Raw genomic sequence first — 13,775 nt, 5'->3', positions numbered from 1 at the left:
AAAGGGGGGGAGTGGTGTGTGAGTGGGATGAGGGGAGATGGACAGGGTGGGGGTGGGTGGGAGGATGAAGAAGAGGAGGAGTAGAAGAAAGAGGAGGTGGAAGAGGAGAGGAGGAGTTTTTTTTTTTTTTTTTTTTTTTTTTTTTTTTTTTTAAAAAAAGAGACTGGTAAAATTTTTTCCCCTTCGTCTCCCTCCAGTACCACTCAGTGCAATGGATAATGCATGACGGGGATAAGGAGAAGATGATGGAGAAAGGCAGTTTTACTTCTGTCATGATGGGAATCAGGATGCTGCTTTTCCACAATTTGCACCATAGCTTGGGAGGAGGGGGGAAGCAGCAAAAGCCTGAAGAAGTTTCCTGGTATCTCTGGGGCTGAGCCACAAACCTTGGTATGTTTTGCCCACATTTCTACTTCCCTCTCATGATAATATGAGTGAGAAGCTAGGGGCAGGTACAGTTAACCCACCAAATGCTGGTATGTGCTGAAATGCTGTTCTCATAGGTGCTGAGCAGTGTCCAGCACCTCATAATGCATTGGTATCTGCTGGTGTACTTGCTAGTGAGGGCCATCCAAGAAGGGAGTGGATCTTACCAGAGTTACCAGTAGTGTTCCTGTTGGCCTCGCTGTGAGCAGTGTTTAGGTCAAAGCTCAGCTCTTCTGAAACTGCTATCCACTGTCTTTAGCTGCAGACTAATGGGACTTAGCTTTGGTTTTTGGCACATTGTGGCTTGGTTTACCAGCATTCAGTCATCTCCCTTTTTTTTGAAACCAAAGGTTTCAGCAAGGCAACCAAGAAAATGAGCGCCCGTACCATAAAGTGTCTGAAGGCAAAACTGACTTTTGAGTTGCAAGCCCGTAACTCTGGGGATGGTGAAGCATAAATGATGTGGTGGTAGACAGTATCTTTCTTGTTATTTGTTCAAATTTAACACAGATTCTCATGGGGTAAAAAGGGTGCAACTGAGCAGCAAGGAGATAGGCTGCTTGTTTGTGTTTGTTTTGATGTTTTTACTCTGAGTTGAGTGAAGCCCTGTAGCCTACATCCTATCTGAGAATACCTGAGCATCCGTCCTTTGGAGAGTGCTACAATGTGAAGAGTGAAGACATGCAGGAATTAGAGAACTGGCACACAGCAAAGAGCGCTGAGTTTGCTGCAAGTTAGAAAGCCAGTTAAAGCTACTGAATGGAGAGCTAGTATACAGGAAAGTACCTGCCATGCAAAGGCGTAGTGGGTAGAGGGAAGATTTTCAAACTTTTTTATTTTCCTTTTCTTGTATGATCACTGTAAGGAACTGGTGCAGTAATCTCCTTCTCAGGACTCTTGCAGCAGGTTTCCATTGTTGTTACTTGGCTAAATAAAGCTGAGATTCATCTGCAATGCAGGGGATCAAGCCTAGAAATATTCCTGTTACAGACAGGAGGACACAAAATAACAGTGGTGACGTGAGATAGCTGACCTAAGGAGGAAATGCGTGAATGTAGCTATTTTCAGTGTGGGATCTTAAAATGTAAACTGTTTGGGATGAGGACCAGCTCTTCGTTGCAGTGTGGTAACGTACTAAGCAAAATTGTATGTAGGAACTAACATATACAAAATGATAGTGGTGGCAATAATAATTTAGCTGATTTTTCTCTGATTCAAAGTCATACAAACAGATTAAGCTTAATCCAGAAAACTTGGGAGATATGTGAGGTGCTGGAAAGGACCAGTCTAAATTGAGGTTAATTAAGCATTCCACAGGACAGAAACGTTGTTGATTGCTAGTGAACAGGTGTTTGCACAGGAGTCGGAATGTCTTTTTACAAAGAGTGCCCACACACGTAGATAAGTTGTGTCTAACTATGTATTATTTATATGTTTTTGCCATTGAATACAAGCTTAGTAGTGTTACAACTTATAAATATCAAAATGGAGAACATAAATTTTGTAGCAAAGGCTTTGCAGCCTGGTATTCAAAGATCTGACAAGCTCTGGCAGCTACAAGTTCAAAGTACGTAAATTCAACTAGAAATAAAGTGTGTTTTTAACAGTGCAGATAATCACCTGTCAAAATATTTTAGCTAGGGTTCAGTGTATTTTCCAGCACTAGAACCTTTATACTTAGTTGTGAATGTTTGTCTGAAACAGACTCTCCTAGCTCAACTCCAGCTACTGGACCTGCTACAGGAATTAATTCAAAGAAACCCTATGAGTATCTCGTATCAGAGGCCAGATAAGATGAGCACAATATGCTATGAGTCTCCTCTGGCGTAGCTGGGGCAATGAAATTGAAAACAACTGTCCTGAAAAGTCAGTGCCTGATTTTGGTTTTGCTTACACACTGTTTACATGAGTGTAACTCTTTTGACTCAGACTTCTGATTGAGAGGAGGGGATGTAGAAGGCAAATAATTTCTCTCAGAAGTCTGATTATGATCAGGCTGTCCTGAACCAATCGGGTGAACGTGACATAGGATGTACACATGGAGTAAATGGGCATATTTTTACTGCTGTCATGGAACTCATCAGCCAAACATTTGGGTCAAAATGCAGATGTTTTAATAGCAAAATTATTGCTAAATATTGAAAAGAGTAAAAACTGAAAGCTTTTATTGTGAATCAGATGAAAAAAGCTTTTGTGGTTGAAAAAGCACCAGTTCAAAAATGAAATCTACATAAAACAGTGGAAAACAAATAGGAACAAAAAAAGCTCCGAACAAGTTGCATATGGAACTAGCCAGGTTACAGTAGCAAGTAGCCAAGATGGCCAGACATACAACTTACAGATTATTCAATATGTGGGTCTTGCATCAATGGCCATGATTAGAATTGTCGGCTCACTATCTTCACATCTAATGCTAAATCTGTGGTTTTAGGAACATAGGATTTGTAGGACTGGGTTGGGCTCATAGGTTGTCTAGTTTACCATCTCGAGGAGTAGTCTCAATGCATTCTTAAGAGGATCCTTAAGAGGCCGAAGATCTGTGCAATGGGCAGAGGTAGAAAGAACCTGATCTCTACTGGGGGCTCAAATACTCTACAACTAAGTTAACTGCAGAAATATTAATGTCTTTCCAGAATGCTTGTTGAACGCTAATAACTCTGGGTGTATACCTGCATGTATATACGTATATATACATATACATATATATATATACACACATACACACACACACACATATATATACACACTATCTAGTCCTTTCTGGAACCTTAGTAATTTCCTGTGGCTTTCAATTCAATGGTAAAAATACTAGTTGTTGGGGAAATTTTTTATCAGTTTTAAATTTGTTATTTTGTAATCTAATCAGGTGTATTCTTTTTCTTGTGTTCTTGTGACCTACAGGATCTTGTTCTGCTAAGGAAGCCTTGAGCTTGACTTCTGGGGATTGTTCAGGAACTATTTTGATGAGTTCCAATTAAGGACTGTTTCTGACACCAAGAGATGCAGAGGTCAAAGAGTGCCCTGAGCAGTACAGCAGTAGACCACATGGAGCATAGATAAAAGGTAAGAGAATGGCATAATTGTAAAACAGACCAGAAAATTCTTGAAGACATGAAAAGACTCTGAATTTGCAGGATCCTTGAGTGACTATTTCAGCTAAGATTTCTTCCTGGAGCCTAGCACAATTTGATAAAGATGCTTGAATTACTTCATGGGGAAAATAATAGAGTGATAATAATGCCATGCCTCTTTACATAGTGGTTAATTTGGAATGGAAGTTTGCAGGATATTTTAGACAGTCCAGTCAGAAACAAGAGCTTTTTGTAGTCATGTAAAACATATAAGGAAGAATTACTGTGGTTGCTTGAAGATAAGAGATCCTTGAGTGCCATCTGAGTGCTCTTGATCCCAGCTGAAGCTGGAGGAAGTCTATTTTCCCTAAAGATCATGACAGAGGTGGCACAGGCCTGAACCTGTGAATAATCTTGGGAGAGAAGCAGGACAACTCAATCTATTGCTAGGGATTGTACTAGTCTGCATAGTGACTTGCCTTTAAGCGACTCTGTCTGTAGCTAGTAAAAGGAAATTCAGGTGACTGAACTCCCAGCCAAGTGGATACTCAGTCATGAACAGAGCTAGCACACTCTCATTGACATTTGTAGGGGCTATCCTGATCTTTAGCAGAGTACAAGTGGCTTGTCATATCAATATTGTATCGTTAACTGAGCTAAATAGGAGCTCTCCAATGAGTATGATGGACTTAATGTCAGTCTAGATAAACATCCATCTGCCTGCGGGGCTACAAAAGGCGGAGACCTTGGTCAGAAAGGTAAAATCTTTGTGTTCGAGTTGAGGTCCTAGAATTCATTGCATAAACCAGCTGGCTGCTGTTAGTATCGTGTGTTGTTAGACACTGGGGACACACTGGAGCTCACAGCAGAAACTATTGCAACTCTGTGGTAGATCAAAGAGTAACGTAAAGGGAGCTGTTTCTCACCATCTTTGTGACACGGTACGTGAGATCCTTCATTGAGGAGGTATGGGTCATGTTCACAAGAAGGTGATGACAAGGACCTTTAGTATCAGTCTATTTCCATCTCTCCTTCTAATGATCCTTTTCTTCTCTCCTGTATTTGTCCTTTTCAGTCTGAGCTGTATTTTGGGTGACTTGTTCAGCATTTGAGTGAGAGAGGACTGGAAAAGCTCATTTCAAGGAAGAAGTGTATATATAACAAGGAGAGATGGCAGAAACAGTAGTGATTGTTTTGGCCCTACTAGTTGAAACTGAGCACCCACCTTTTGTTTTCTGGTTGGTGAGCTTAGGAGCAAGCCGTACTAGACAGGTCACTGGCTGTCTTTGGGTACACAGGGAGAAACAGTGGTGTGGAAAACATTCTCCATCTTTGATAGGAAAACTAGATGATCAGTGGGTTACAGATTCACCACGCTTATGCAGCTTTGAAATTGGGTTAATGCAAGGAAGTGAGAGAGGACATGCAATCACAACACTTTATGCCTGAGGAGAAGGAGTAAGAGGAAGCTTGCAGCTGTACAATTTTTTTCTGTCATCAGTATGTATCTCTTTGGTTAGCTGCATCGAGAATTTCAACCCGAGGTGTGTATGTTTTGGAAAATTAAAAGCAAGAGAACACTTCTGCTGTTCTGGAGCATAACCAAAGTCAGTAGTAAAATTGCTGTTGCCTTTGAGGCATTTGGTTGGCCATTTAATACCTGCTGTGGCACTCGCTGTTGTAGTACACAGATAGGTATTGTGCAAAACGGACATAAGCAAATCTGTACACATGTAACCAAATAATCCAGGTTTGACTTCTCTGTATTCTGAGTGGCTGCCTAAGGGAAGAACTGCATCAAGAAGCTTTTACTTTTCCCTTACTAATGCCCACTTAATTCAGAGATTACACAAAACTAGTACCTTTGCTAGTGTATGACTCACTCAGAAGGAAGGGCTCCAGAAAGCGTTGCCTCCCTTTCCTGCCGGTCACCTTTGGACTGAACACAAACGTGATGAAGCCCAGGCCTGTGATTTAACCACATAAACATTTGCTTTCCCCTGGCACATCCTCCACCGAAATTCCCAAATGTCCTGGTGTCTCCCTCTCTTGTGAGAAAACAGGTGATGTCTGTGATCAGTCTCAGTTTGTGAAGGCAAACAGGTCTCAAAGCAAATCAAAATGTTATTGATTTTTCACTTTCACTGTATCAGCCAAACAAAAAAATACATATAAAGAGGTAAAACACATGAATAAATAAACAATAACAGGTGAAAACAGGCAATCCAACCTCAAAAATAAAAATAGAGACACACACACAGGACGATATTGGAGGCACCTGTAAAGACCGTGCCAGGTTTCCAGAATCAAAGACTGTTCCTAGTTCCCTGTAGCGTTGCTTCCACCCGGTACCTCTCCTTTTTCGTGGGCGTTTCTCTTGTGGAATCTTGACCCAGAGCATAATTTTCTGGGAAGTCAGAGTAATGACAGAAAAGTTATCTTGAAGGTAAAGAAATGTTTGGCATCACCAGGTTTTTCGCCAGAGATATCGCTTTGTGGCCTTTCCCAAGGAAAGATTTTGATGTTTATAGCTTATTTTGTGGTAGCTATCAGGGGCTTCAGGTGTGGACCAGGAGCTCTCTATAATTACTACCTGCTGTACGAACACAGAATAGTAAGAGAAGTCCCGCTACACACAGTAACGATAACCTAAATCGAGTAAGACTGATCAACTGATAGAAACAGAAGGGGAAGCACAACTAAAGAGTTAGAGCAGAGGGTAAAATTTAAGTGCCTTCTGACTTGCAGTAAAACTTAAGATGATGTGGGTGATGAATATATCAGCTATGTATCTTAGCTGGTGAAAGAACAGGGGAAGATTTTCCATGTGAACTTAGAGAAGAGAATTTTCAGATAAGGGTAAGTTAAAAAATGATTAATTAAAGCCCAAGTCTGATTAGGCACAGAAAAAAAGATGGATTTTCAGAGATCCTTGCCAGCTGTTGCCAAAAAGATTTTCAAAAAGGCTGAGCATCTAATGGCGAAGGTGAAACTGCGGAACAAAAGATTACACAGCTCAGAAAACGGGCTAGTTTCGTAGTTGTTGCTGGCCAATACATTCTCAGAGTAAAGCATTGCCATGGGAAAAAATCGTGATGGGAAATCATGTTTCACTCCTACATGCATCTGCAGTAAACACAAGTGGCTCATGGACTGGTGAAAGAGCTGCGTTGTCAGTGATTTTGGAAAGCTGTAGTGTTTGTTTAGATCGCTGAACGTGGGCTACATTTCATACAGCTGCTTTTGAAAATCTTGGGCAAGCCTCTCCCTGTATTAATAGTTTTATGAACATCCTCTCTTCAGACCATCAATGCTGCTTTGAGTTCATTTCTGAGCGCTTTCTTTAACATCTTAAAGTCCCTCTTACGTTTTGCCATAGTATTTTCTAACAAATTTGCTTAGACTATCTTTACATTATTAGTATGTATTCCTCTGCCAGAAAATGACGTTGCAGGTAGAAAACTTTCATTTCTTTCATTTCTGTTCTCAAGAATCTGGCAGACCTTTCAAAGCACGTCGGTCAGATGGGTCTAAACAGCCACCTCTTGTCATCTGGAACATGATCACTTCCCAGCATCCTTCCACTGAGGTTAAGTGGTGGTGGACCCTCCTTTCCTTCAGATCTGCATAAAGAGGCAGGATGACCTAGTGGTCAGAGTGCTGGAATGGCTGACAGGAGATGTACATGTCATCCCTTTTCTGTCAATGATTAGAGGAGCAGTGTTGAATGAGTCACTTCCTCTCTCTATGTTATCTAATTAAAAGCAGGCGGATCAGGGCAGGAATGATTTCTCACTTTGCACAGTACAGGGATCTTTCATCTCAATGACTCCAGGTAGTACTGTAGTATGGTTTGTCATCACAATCCACAGGGACTGTGTGTGGATTTTCCATGACTGTAGCCTGAGGCTCTACTACTCTGTGTACTCGTTCAGTATCCCTGGAGCTGCCTGCTGTAAGCTATGACTTACTTAAGCGTCTTCTCAAGACCCTGAACAATGATGTACAGATTGTGTTTTGACCTTACACTCATAGCAAACGTGTCTGTGAATGCTAACTAGCATAATCTGGTCAATGTTTTACCAGATTCATCTCTCACATGAAAATCAGTACTTTGTATGCCCAGTCTGGCAGGCCTCAAACAGTCAATAAGCAAGAATTGCTTTTCTCCGTCTGAAAGAATAACAATGTGTGCATAAATGTCATAAGGAAGTTCTGTGCTGAAATGTCATGAAGAAGATTTTGCTGTTTGTTCTAAAAATGCAGCTCTTTGTCTTGTGCTTTTGAGCCTATAACTGAAACTGGTCGATGGAACCACATGAACTTAGAACTGTTTTAGGAAGGTTGAGATTTTGATGTTGTATCATATATCTGGTAATTGGGGCAAAAAAACAAACTTTCATGAGACTTGTGAGGCAACTGTGAGAATTAGCAACATGCTACATTCTGGTTTTGAGAGGATTGGCTGACTGCTTCACTGCCAAGACAGTTATATCCATACCTGCACGCTGTCTAAGTGACGTGGGGGGGAGCTGTTCTGAGCAAAACAAAGTAGGAGGAGAAAGTGCAGGTGCATGAGATGAACTTTGTGATGGGGTGCTTAGAAGGCAACATGCATGTGTCATCAAACAGCAGCTCTGCGGAAGAACACGTTTCTTGGATGGTTCACTGGCAGCTCTATAAAACCATGCAAATGATTATACTTTGAAAAATGAGGTTAAATTTGTTCTTGAATGCTGAAGTGTACAAAAGAAAAGCCCAGCGGTCACTTTTGCTGCAGACTGAGGAAACCAACAGTGGACCTTTGGCAGCCTTCTGTGGTGCAGGCAGCGGCACTCAGCATTTTCCAGTCAAACCTGGGCAAGTTGAGATGCCTCTGAAGTTTGTTCTCTGTAGGAGTCTTTCTCACTGTATCATCACCTCTGAAGCTCTCCAGTTCCTCTCGAGTGCTTTGGTGTGAGCTACTGGGATTTACTGCCATTTTCTCCCTTTGTGAAAAATGTGGCCCTTGACATGCTAGGTGGTCTTCAGTCACTCTGCCCCAGTCTATGGTCCTCCTACTTCCTAACGGGACGGCAGAAATACCCTCTCTGCTTTTCCTCTTTAGCAGTAACTAGACAGGCAGGGTGCGCGCCACAGCTCTGGGAATGGGTTATCTCCCCTCCTTCCTCTGGGGTATCATGGCTTAGTCCCCAGGGGTGCAGTGTGTCACATTTATTGCTCTTGCTACATCCCTTTAGCCACCAGAAAATGTGCACAGTTTAAGAAATCACAGCCTTCACTTAATATGTAAAAAAACACATCCAGAACAAAAGGTGATGCCAATTTCTTGCTTTTCACCAGAGCCATGAGGAAAGAGCCAAGTCGCAGATTTTATTGAAGCTGAAAACTCCCCCTTCCTTTTTTCCCATCCCAGCCCCAACCCAGCCCCCAGTAAGGATTCATCACTCCGTGAGCGGAGTCCCTCTGAGCGCGGTGCTGAGCCGGAGGAGTGACAGGTGCCTCCTGATATGCCTAAATGAGAAGAACCAATCGGAGGAGCCTGCCCAGCTTTTGTTGTCATCTGGCTTTGCCCACGAAAGATGAGTTTGATTGACAGATGCATCAAGGTTCACAGTTTATTGGTTTTTGCAAAAGAGCCAGATCTGCCAATTTAGACAGGGGAGTGACACAAAACTTTCCATCTAAATGGACTAATTTTACCACAGGGAATTCCCAGGCTGAGAGCGCCAAGGCAGGCGCAGTCCTGTTTTATTTTTTAACAAGGACTGAATGACAAATATAAACGACAGTTCTGGGCTGACGGAACATCAGCATTTGACACTTCACAGGGGAGCGGTGAAATAAACAATAGGCAGAGAAATTGAATTAGAATCAGATGAGAGTCAGCTAGAGAGAGCGGAGGGCCTGATTCTCTACCAAATCATTTATAAAAGAGCAAACTGAATACTAAGTAGGTACAACATGCTCCCATCCTGATTTATTAACAGTTTTAACCTACTAGTAGACCACACTAGCACGACATAAATGAATCACTGGAGAAAGGTAGAGGAGACGAATACACAGGGAGTGGGAGTGTATGAGGCATTTGTGTTTGTGACCTTGTGAACTGGTGTGGTGATCTTAACCCATATTCCTTAGAGACCCTGCAAAATTAAAGAGGAAAAAGTATGACCAGTTCTTTTAATTTCTCTCCTGCTCCGTCCAGCACGTTATATGTAGAGTTCTGTCTAGTCTTCCTATATTCTGGCATTTGTTAACTTTGGGGTACCCAGCTTTGCAGCCTTAGCTGGATTCTTTTACTACCATTTTTTATATAGGACTCCTTCAATTCCAAGCGTGCAATCCATGGCATTTAGGAGGAATGGTGCTGTGCACAGACAGTCAGTCTGGGTCTTCCTGGTATGGACCACTTCTGCTTAAAATAAAAGGTTGTCTCCACTGAGAGCAAGCTATTACCCTATTTCTGCAAAGCTTTAATAGTGGGATAGGTTATATAAAGTTCCCTGGTATGTTAGACAGGTAACTTGGTTAGCTAGTTATTGCTTTGTAGAAATTTGGATTCCTGGATTTGAAGCATATCTAGAAAAAGTGATCTTCAATCTCTTTCAATTAGCAAATAGTAGGAACAAAAAAAATCAGTAGAAGAATAGCTGTCCGTGAATTCAGGCCCATAAGCTCACTTCCCTTAATTATATTAAAAGGATTTTTTTCGTAAAAATAAACTAGAGATTTTCAAAACACGAATTAGAAAGTATTGGTTCTGATGCTAGATGGAGGGCTTGGAAATAAAGGGCTTTGGGGTGATTTGCTTGTTAATGATGATTTGACTTTCATGTATGAGTCCCAAAAATGCATATATGGAAGCCACCTTATTATAAAGGCACTGTGACTAAGCACTTCTTGATGTAGTGAGCAGGGGCCAAATGCAGGTCTATAGCTAAAGGTGCATTCTGATGGAGGCATATTCTGATGGAGGAAAAACACCTCTTTCTTGTGCACAGAGTGGTACTGTGTCTGTGTGAAATTTCACACTGTTGAGTCTTGCACCCTTTGGGTTTTCTGTATGGATTTTGTTTGTCTTCTTTTCATAAATGTTCATCAGTGTGTGCGTGAAATTGGTCTCGGGCTGAAAGTCATTATGTTGCAATATTTCATTGCCAGGGTGTCTTTTGAAAACAGCACAATTCCACTCCTTTTGAGTGGGTAGAGAGGCAAAAACAGAGTAGTTCTTATGCAAAGAATAGGTTTTGAAAAGGGACAATTTAGAAGTGAAGCCTTTTTTTGTTACATTTTTCATAACTGAAAATCTGTCCTTCAGCAAAGACTGGCATGTAGTTCTCTCTGAAACCGAGGCTATGCCCTGCACTGAGTTAAGACAGTCCCTTAAAGTCTCCTTCCTAGGTCTGAATTCATCAGCAGTGGCAGTGTAAGCCAGTCAGCATTTGCCTACAAAGTGTGGCAACTGGAACTTAAGCTACCAATAGTAAAGTTCTTCACTGAAGCTTGGTTGCTGTCAGAGTAGTAGTGGAAAGATACTGTGGAAAGCAGCAGAAAATAGTAGGGTTAAGAACAGAAGGATAGAGAAATCCTCTGTATGTGTGTGGGAAGCTAGTAGTGTCTGAACAAGGAATAGGAGGGACAGGAAAGGAAGCTAGCATGTCAAGAAACATGGATGGGTTTAGATATGACAAGGTAGTAGGCAGAGAATGAAGAGTACGGAAAATCCATGTCTTCCATAGGAGAGGAGTGCAGAGGGAGAACATGTCTGGACCAGAAGACTTGAGAAGGCAGGAAAGGGCAGAAAAAAATGACAAGGAGACTGGAGCTGCAGGAAATGGCCAGGGTTGCTGATGGGGGAGAACCTGCTCTGGGGAAGAAAGAATCTTCTCTGAGCAGCTGATGTAGACAGAATTGACATGCTTCAAGTAGAGTTTGAACCTGAAGGAATCAAACGCTTTGGATTGGCAGCTTCCACCAAAACTTCACACAGCAGAAGGCAGGAGAAAAATGAGTCTTTGCTGACAAGCTGTGGTATCAAATCAGCTCTCATCAGCCTTGCCAGCACTTACAGGGGCATGCCAGGTCTTTCGACATTTGAGCTTCTTCCTAAAGCCCTAAACTGCAGGTCCCTGTGATATGATGAGAAGCTCACTTTTCACTGAAAGAAGAAGCAAATTTTTGACTCTTGGAGTGGAAGAGACATGACTGATAATGTGACTGTGGTCGTCTTCAAAACAGCAAAATTAGAAGTCAAAAGTTGTTTTATTTTTATTTTCTATACATATATATGTATAGAAATGTATGTATATACAAAATGGTATCAAGTATTATACAAATTACATGATTTCCAGTCTTGTGGGTGTGTGTTTGTTTGTTTGTTTGTTTGTTTGTTTGTTTTTGTGCTTCATTCATGATTTTCAAGTACTTGGGGCTGGCAGTACAGGCTCGAACAAACTTCCTTGCTTCATTGCAGACAGCTCCTGAATCATGGTAAATTAACTGTTCTGTGAATATTCCCAGCTTCTTTTCTGAAGCAGTCAAGAATTTGTTATGTACAGGATGTTTACTGTTCATTAACTACTAGTTGTTCAGTGAGATGATCCTTCCCCTAATATTTTAAAGCATTTTACTTTGCATACAATCATCAGTGTGTAGATTTACTAGACAGTGATTTTCATGATCACTTTAAACACTGGTGTCATGTTTGCTGTCATTCTGTCTTTGGCATTTCCCCAGGTCTTTACAATTTTTCGGAATTGATTGTGTGTGGTCTAGTAAATAAATCTGCTAGCTCACTTAATGCCTTCAGATGTGTATCATCTGGATAGATTGGCTGGCGCTGTGCATGCTTAAGTGTTCCAAGTGTTTCCTTGCCTATACCTTGTTTTTAAATAAGGTTGTCATCATCTCAGATTATCCAAATTTTTCTTTATTTTTCTTGTTAGAGTAATTGTAAAGAGGATTTCTCCTAGTGCTGCATAATCTCTTACAACATCCTTTTCCTCATTTGGAGACAGACTGTGGCACTCAGTTTTGTCACAGGCATTTTCACACTGAGAATTCCCATTGATTATGGCAGGATTATTAGAGGAATGTTATAGTAGACAGAATAGTAGAAATTGCTCTTTCACACAAATATTTCCATTTCTAAGATATATGGGTTCTTGGAAATTGCAAAAGTTTTGCTATAGTTCAACTACCAGTTACGGAGACTTAAGTAGGAACCTCAGGGTGCAGTTTTCTGGGCTGCGTTATGTGGGATATCAGGTAAGATGATTATCCTAAATTCTAGCTTTTTTTTCTAGTATTATTTTATCAGAATGAATTTTGAAAATCGTTTTATTTTGTTTTAGTTCATCTGTTTATTGAGTCTTGATTTTTCACCAGAGGTGAAAACATCAGGTAGTGAATGTATGTAGAATTAATTTCCTTTAATTCTAGTGAGATTAACATCCAAGATCTCATGTATTAATCCAGGGGTTGATTCTTATCACCTAAATTTTGGTGGAGAAAGGTAATTCTGATGCATAAAAGATTTCAGAATTTTGAAATCTAGTTTTGCTCTGATTTATAGTGCAGGTCTATCACTACATCGGAGTCTGGACCTATCTGTCTGGCAGCTTGTGGGCCCTGGAAACCCAGGGTCTCTTACTTCAAGATAGTTGCCAGGCAGTTTTACTGCAACATTGTGAAAACTGAATTGGTTTTACAGACTGTTTAGATTTCAACAAATTGACTTTCGGTTATGGAAAATGCCCTGTTGGGGGAATTTCAGCCAATTCTATTAATACTGGAAAGGAAAATATAAACTGAAACAAAAGGAACAGTTTTAACTGACTGATGAGAGAAAGCTTCATGAAAGCATTGGAAGCATTTCTGAACAGACTTTCCTTAGAGGATAGATGCGTACCAGTGGAAAATCTGGCCCACTGATTTTAAAGAGCTCTTGTGAAAACATTTTAAAATGATTAAAAATTGCAAAAGCAAAATGGCTTTACCTTAGCTTGACTTTGTGCTACATTTTTATTCAGCCTTTATGACATAAAACTACTTCTGACTTCTTGGAGAATTAATGCTTGACTGAGGAAAAAATGAGTGAAACCTCTGGTTTTGGTATGTTTATAGCATACCTTAATACCATGTTTAGCTCTTTGTTAGGCAGACGATGAATAGTTTGGAGAATGGGTTATTAATGACTTTGCATTTGGTTTTGCCCCCCAGCTGACCAAGACAGATAGAGATTAAGAGAGCACAAACTACAATAAAACATCAGGC

Source organism: Rhea pennata, chromosome 7 (assembly GCF_028389875.1).
Source record: "Rhea pennata isolate bPtePen1 chromosome 7, bPtePen1.pri, whole genome shotgun sequence".
Lineage (NCBI taxonomy): Eukaryota > Metazoa > Chordata > Aves > Rheiformes > Rheidae > Rhea > Rhea pennata.
The sequence above is the reverse complement of the archived record's forward strand: the minus strand, read 5'-3'. Positions refer to the sequence as shown.